The sequence below is a fragment of the Carlito syrichta genome, unplaced genomic scaffold (genome assembly GCF_000164805.1).
Source record: "Carlito syrichta isolate Samal-C Ts95f unplaced genomic scaffold, Tarsius_syrichta-2.0.1 Scaffold305087, whole genome shotgun sequence".
In the NCBI taxonomy this organism is placed as follows: Eukaryota; Metazoa; Chordata; class Mammalia; order Primates; family Tarsiidae; genus Carlito; species Carlito syrichta.
The window spans coordinates 1-7745 of record NW_007249183.1 but is presented as its reverse complement, the minus strand read 5'-3'; the positions used below and the strand labels follow the sequence as shown (position 1 = coordinate 7745).

Here is a 7745-nt window from a genome sequence, read left to right as displayed (position 1 = left end):
TTCCTCTATGCCTGAGGATTGTCACGTGCCATTTCCAGTCTGGGCCTTAGTTCTTTCTCACCCTAGTAGAGGATGATGTCCTGGCCCTCTAGACTGCTGTGCTTCACCCCAAAAGGCAGCTGCCTCTCCAGCTGCCACATCCAGGGTTACTGGGTGATACCATGTCCCATCAGCATTGGTCAGGATATCCCCTCACTGAATATCCAGCTGCTCCTGCTTACTCTGCATCCACATCCCCAACACAGGCTTTGGGTAGAATCCTGAGATGTGGCACACCAACAGTAGATCCCCAGACCCAGGACTGGGGCCATTGGACACCCAGGCCTCAGGCTTCACTAAGGCAGAAAGCGTATCATAAAGAGATAGTGCAGCATATTATGACTTACATCCAGAACTTAGGGACTCAAAAACCTACAAGCTTGAACAATGGCTTCTTCCACTCAATTAACTTGTTGACTAAGCCCCTGTTCTTCTTGGATATGTTCCTACTCTTGAGCATCGAGGACGTGATGGAAAGTGAAATAGAGGGCAGGACTCACCTTTACCTTTGCAGATCTGTCTTCCCTGCATTGAGTATGTCCCGGAGATATCAGGAGCAGGTTTCATAGAGGAGTTTATCTCTGGTATCGATGATACCTTTATATTGCATGATTAACGCGCAGCATTTCTGTGCCCTGCTACCATCTTGTGGGGCAGGCACACATGAAGCATTCTTGATGCTCACAAAATCCAATCCTAAAGCTCCCCTCAAGAAGCTTACTATGGCACCTCTAGAATGCAGCTCACAGTCTGCTATGCCTTGGATCTCATAGGTATCTAGGCAGAAGGAAAACAGAGAGTAAGTTATCAAACACAAATAAAAAGAAAGACATGAGAAAAGTACCTAGAATTTTAGGCTTTTTGTAGAATGAAGTTCTTTATGTGAAATGGTGAGCCCCAAACCAATGGCAGCATATAGAGATTTTCTTCAAGAAGAAGACAGGGAAAGGAGTGAATTTCATGAAGACGAAGGTGTGTGGTGATGGTGTCGGTGGGTAAGAGGGGAGAAAAAAGGCAGAATGTGATGCAATCAGGAGCACAGCAGTCCAGAAAGAGCTGAAGGACCCCAGAGAGACAAGGGCACTGGGAAGAGATAATCAAAGAGATGAATTAGAAGAGGAAGCCACACTATAGCTTCCTGAGGCACAGGTTTTGAAAAGTAAGGATCCATGAGAAGTTTCATACAAGACAAACCAGGAATTTGTTACAAAATGAGAGCCTGATCTATTCAGAGGAGAGTGCAGAGGCAACAGGAACCTGAAATTTGGTGTAGAGGTATGGAGCCCAAGAAAAACACTACTCTAGAAAAGTATGTGCGTGCAGTTGGGCAATATAGAAAGGAGGGAAGAAGGAACACAGATTAGGAGCTCGCAAAAAGAGAGAAATAAAGTTCTTGAGAATTGACCCCGCTTCAGAGCCTAGACTCACATCCTAACTGGTATTCACTGCAAGGTCCTGTACTTCTCGAATGAATCCAAAGAGGTAGATTTGAAATTTCTCCACCAAATTGTAAACCTCCTTTCACAGAAGTTGTCCTTAGACCAGGGCATCAAGTATATGGCAGTACCTGAGTCACTATCCCAACCATGAATCTGCAAATCATCCACCCTGCCTGAATCTTGATTTTGTGCCCAGGTGCTGTTGAAAAAGGACGAGATCTGGATGAGATGGAAAGAGATCGACCCTTGGAAGGCTGTGAAGAGAGAAAGAGCAAGATTTTGAAATGAATGGAAAGGCAGGAGGGAATAAAAAAGAATAGAAATGGAAACCACTCAGAGAACAAGAACCTAGAGTCTCAAGAACACAAAGGCTGACACGTTTGACTGCCCCAGGGCTTCTGGATCTAGCCTCAGCCTCAGCCTCAGGATGACAGGAAAGGACTGGAGACAGGAGGCCCCAGACTCTTAGGGTCCACATGACACTGGATAAATTCAACATGCTATCATCCTGCACCAGCACCGTGAACTGCATGAAGGACTCTTACCATCCTCACTGCCACTGCCTGGGAAGAAAACGGCTAACAATGGAAATGGCAGAAGCAGCATTTCTCTTAGAGATACAACTTCTGACTCGCAGAGCTGGTGTTTGATCTCTGATTTCAGCAGATCTTTTCTCAGTACTCTATGGTGACTTCCTCTCTCTTCCAACTGACAAATCTCTTCCTTATCCAATCTCTTCCTCATCCAATTTCAGAGAAAAATGTGCCTCCACAGCCCTGAGTCTTCTACCTCAGCTGTCATTTCCCTCCATCCCTGACTTGTAGTTATCCTTGGCTCCCTGACTTCTAGCTACTCTCTTTTTCCTTAGCTCCCTTCGTGCCACCTTTAAAAAGCCCCTATGTGATTCTGTAAGGTCATTTCACCATTCTCAACCTCTATTCCCACCTCTACAACATACAAGGGTCCTACTGAATACTTGCTTAGCTTCCAATTGGCTTTAACCTAGAAGGATGCTTTGGTTTCTCTACCCAACTCAGCCTTCCTCCTTCTCTGCTGCTCTCTCTTTGGTCCTCTCTCATTGCTCTTTCCCAGTGTTCTCAATGTCTCCTCCTTCTTACATTGCCCTCCTTGCCTGATGTCTCTTACATTCTATTCTGGCTGTGTGTGTGTGTGTGTGTGTGTGTGTGTGTGTGTGTGTGTGTGTATGTGTGTTGATATTTGCTTACATGAGAGCAAAGCAATTAAAACATTGCCTTTACTATAGATCTACAGATCCAAATCCCAGATAACAAATACTACAGTTTATAATCCAAACAAAATTATCTCATACCACAGTGATTTTTTTTAAAATGGCATTTGCTACTGGCATATGACTTTCTCTTCAGTAGCTCTTGACTTTTGGAACATTGAGTAATAAACCTTTTTGGGATAAATAGAACTATGACAGCTATGCTAATGTTTTCCTCCAGCCTAAGTCAAAAATAACTTTTTGATAAGGTTCTGTAAGCAGTAGAGCCTTCTTCCTTTCCAGTGTTTCACAATCTCTGTCTACATTTGGACTTTCCCATCACCACATAAGGCATTAACAATGGAGCAAGGAGGCTGTCCTTTATTTACATCAAAAGTTCAGAGATGTTTGCCACCTTCTCTTTGTATGCTCTTCTCAAGTTTTAAAAGTAACGTTTTAATTTTCTCCAATCAGAAAAAATGGCATATTTGTGTAGATCTACATATCATATAGAAATGTAGTGACAAAGAATTCTAAGAGTAAGGGGTTATCACTTATTGATTCTATTCTGTAGATAAGAAAAATGCACAATAAGTAATTTGGTAATTTTCATTCCTGGAAAAAAATGGTTACCAACATTAATAGGAGTGCCTTTCTAAGGTTTTTTCTGCCTAATTGGTGTATCCAGAATAGCTCTCCACATTTCAAAGTGTGGCTCTCTCAATATTCCCAGACACTAATAAATGATATAATAAAATCCATTTTTATGATAACTGCCATAGACAAAAGCAGAGCCTTAACATTGGTTTTCTTTGGCATGAACATAGTCTTTGGGTAGAACACCGAACATAGAGTTCAGGAAAAGCTAATAGGCAACCGGGGCTATTTTCTGTTAAAATGAGTGAGTTCTTGCAAGACTCCCAAAGTTGAATAGACACAAACTAAATCTCAAATACTCTTCACTTTAAAAATAATACAACTAAGTTAAGACTATCACAACACTGGCACCATGACTACCAAATTTCATAACAAGCTAAGTCTAAAATATGAGAACAGTAATGTAGTCAAAAATCATGTTACTAGCAGACAGTACTTAATGTTCCCAAAGGCCACATTAAATATTGAATTGTTCTTGAAGGATGGAAGATAGATACGGAACTCCTTGGTTTCAGCTTCCATAAAGTGCCAGTCTGTCTGTGATCAATATGTGCAGAATGACAACCCAGATAACAAACAGAAGAGATTCTCTAAAAGAAAAATATATTTATTTGGAAATATAATGTTGTAACAGGAATACATGCCATAGTAAACTCTCTGCATGTTTAGGAGTGTGAAGGAAAACAAAAGCCTTAAAGGAAAAAAAAGTGAGAAAGATTACATAATAGAATTGAAATAATTGTCTGAGAGGCAAGATGGCAATGAAACTGATTGGAATGTGAGACTCTCTGCATGACTGAGGTTTTGTAAAAACTAATCTGCATCCATCTGCATGTGCATGTGGGTGAGCAAATGTCCCCCTGAGGGGAGACATGGGATCAAACCCCCAAGGTCTCTTTGCAGAAGCAGCCAAAATTTGCTGCTGCTCTAGCCACCACCCGCAGCAAAGGCCAGGCACTGACAGTGGGGACCACCGAGAAGACTCAGGGAAAAGATCTGAAGCTGAGCCCTGCCAGAGGATAAGATGTTGGTGGATGTCATTTTTGTGCTATTTTCTCTGTTCTGAGCCCAGCGGGGACCTTTTCTAGCTTCCTTGATTCTGGGCAGTCTATATCCAGTGATCTCCACACCCCTCTGGGATCACCGTTGCTTGTTCAGAGAAGATACTCCGAGGGCACCATATCAGAGAGATAGAAGTCCCCCACCCCAACACACTGAATCAAGCACAGACAAGTGCAGTCAGAGTGGGAGATCTAGCATCTGCTGAGTTGGGGTGAGTCCTGGAATCACCCCCCTTCCCCCAGCAGTCCATTGGGTGTCTGATCCACATGGAGAGTAGCCTAATTGGCGGTAGACTAAGAGCAGAGGGGAGGTGCTAGAGACCAGAGTTCACTCCCTACTTCTGCCAAAGGTGGCAGAATTGGGGGCACCTGATAAAAAACGAAAATAAAGAGGGAAAGGAACCTGGGGTTCTAGAAATGGCCACAAGAGGGAGATTTTTTTTTTGAGGGAGACTGCATCTTCGATTTTTTTTTTTTTTCAGTTGGAGTCTCACTCTGTCTCCCAGACTGGAGTGCAATGGCTGCTCACGGCCACTGCAGCCTCGACCTGCTGGGCTCCGGCGATCCTTCTGCCTCAGCCTTCCCAGTAGCTGGAATTACACGCATACGCTACCATGCCCGGCTGATTTTTTGATTTATTGTAGAGATGAGGTCTTGCCAAGTTGCCCAGGCGGGTCTTGAACCCGTGGACTCAGGCAATCCACTCACCTCAGCCTCCCAAAGTGCAGGATTATAGGCTGAGCTACTGAGCCTGGCAAAATGGTGTGCTTGGTTTCTGTTCTCTTCTTTTTTATTTTTGAGTTAGAGTCTCACTCTGTTGCCCAGACTGGAGTGCAGTGGCATGCTCCCGGCCACTGCAGCCTAGACCTGCTGGGCTCCGGCGATGCTTCTGTCTCAGCCTTCCAAGTAGCTGGAACTACAGGCAGGCGCTACCACACCCAGCTAATTTTTTTTTTGTAGAGATGAGATCTCGCCAAGTTGCCCAGGAGGGTCTCGAACTCGTGGGCTCAGGCCATTCACTCATCTCGGCCTCCCAAGGCGTGGGATTACGAGCCACTGAGCCCGGCCTGATTTTTTTCCTGTTTTTGTTTTGTTCTTTTCTTTAACTGTTTGCTTACCTGTTTGTTTATGTGCCTGTCTGTTTTCCTTTTTCTCCATTTTCATCATCTCTCTTTCATCTTCCTTCGTCCTTTCTTCATTCTTTTTTTTTCTTATTTTATTTTGGTTCCAGAAGGCATACATATACTCTCACTGCATGGGTAGTTTGTAAGGTGGTAGGAAATGGGTTCCAGAAGGCCCACAACCAGTCAGCAGATACTGAGATCAGCAGATAGTCCACTCCATTACACCTTAATCAAATTTTAAAACAGCAAAAAGACAGCCCAACCCCTTACCCTTAGTTTGGCTTCAAGATTGAACAAATCCAGAGGATCTACATAAGGAAGAACAGAGGATTGAGCAAACAAAAGTGAAATCTTTCCCCCCATCACTAAGCAACAGAACTAAAGGGGGAGAAACGGGGGATGGGGGGCGAAATCATCACAAATGAATAAGAACCAAAGGAAGAAAACAGGTACCCTCCAGACCCCTGGGACGACAGCACCTGAGAATACAGACTTTGGAACTAAAACAATGAAGAGTCCCAAGAATGATTGCTCTCAAACCACAAGTCCACATATCAAGATATTAATAGAGAGAATGGATAGAAATGAGGAGAGACAAGAGGAAGTTGAGGAGTTGATAACTGAGATGATGATGATGGCAATAAAGAATTCAGTAAACAAATTGAAACTAAATTGCAAACTGACAACCATGGAAAGCAAAATAAACCAAGCAGAAGAAAGAGTCTCAGAGCTTGAGGACCAAAATATGGAACTAACTCAAAATGTTAAAAACATAGAAAGGAAGCTTAAAAAGTCAGAACAAAGCCTGTAAGAAAAGTGTGATTATATCAAGTGGCTGAACTTAAGCCTGATGGGTAGTCTTGAGGAAGGGAGAGAGAGAGAGAGAGAGAGAGAGAGAGAGAGAGAGAGAGAGAACCCTGCAACAAAAATTCCATAAAATTATCCAAGAAAACATACTTCATCTCATCAGAGATGACCTTTCGAACACAAGATTCAGAGAACCCCTGCAAGGCATCAAATGAGAAGACCAACTCCTAGACACATAGTAATTCACTCACACAAAGTAGGTATAAAAGAAAAAGTCTTAAAGGCGTCAGGAGAGAAAGATCAGACTTCCTACTGCGGAAGACCAACTAGAATAGCAGCAGTTTTAAATATAGAACCACTACAGGCTAGAAGAGACTGGAGTCCAATCTTCAAGGTTCTCAAAGATAAACAATTCCAACCAAGAATTTCCTAATCAGTTAAGCTAAGCTTCATCATTGATGGAGAATTAAAATCATTTCCAGACACTTAATCCCTAAGAGTTTATGCTGCCTCCATACCAGCCCTACAAGAGATGCAGAAGATATTAACTACAGAAGAAAGAAAAGATGGACCACATTTTCCCCAAGAATCCAGGAAAACAGAATCAACAGCATGCATCATGACTACAAAATTAAAAACACACACATATACCAACCCCCAAATCAAAAGAAAACCAGCAAACATCAACAACAGCAGCAGTAGCAACAAGGACAACAAAAACAAATGACTCTATAAGAGCCTCACGACAGGGGTAAATTCTCAAATCTCAACAATCAGCCTGAATGTGAATAGATTAAATGCACCACTGAAAAGACATAGAGGCCGGACTTGGTGGCCTGTAATTCCAGCACTTTGGAAGGCCAAGGCAAGAGGATTGCCTAAGCCCGGGGGTTTGAGACCAGCCTAGGGCAACTTGGTCAGACGTCGTCTCTATAATAAATCATAAAAACTAGCTGGGCATGGTGGCATGTGTCTGTAGTTCCAGTTACTTGGAAGGTTGAGGTGGAAGTATTTCCTGAGTCCAGCTGGTCAAAACAGCAGTGGCTGTGAGCATGCCACAGCACTCCAGACTGGGTGACAAGAATGACACTACAACTCAAAAAAAAAAAAGGAAGAAAGAAAAGAATGGCAAACTGGATAAAAAGAAACAGCTCTACAATTTATTGTTTCCAGGAAACATATCTCACAACAAAGAATGCACACAGACTTATAGTTAGAGGATAGGAAACAAATTTTTAGGTGAATAGGTCACAAAAGAAGGCAGGAGCTGTGATCTTAATATCAGACAAAACAACCTGTAAGCTATCAAAAACGTAAAAGGATGCAGAGGAACACTACATGATAAAAGTTTTCATCCATAAAAAAGAAATATCCATCAGAAATGTATATC

General features: G+C 42.7%; 1 pseudogene; it reads right to left on the bottom strand.

Annotated features, from left to right (window-relative positions):
- Positions 1-62: 62 nt before the first annotated feature.
- On the bottom strand, positions 63-2084 carry LOC103263426 (annotated as a pseudogene).
- Positions 2085-7745: the final 5661 nt, after the last annotated feature.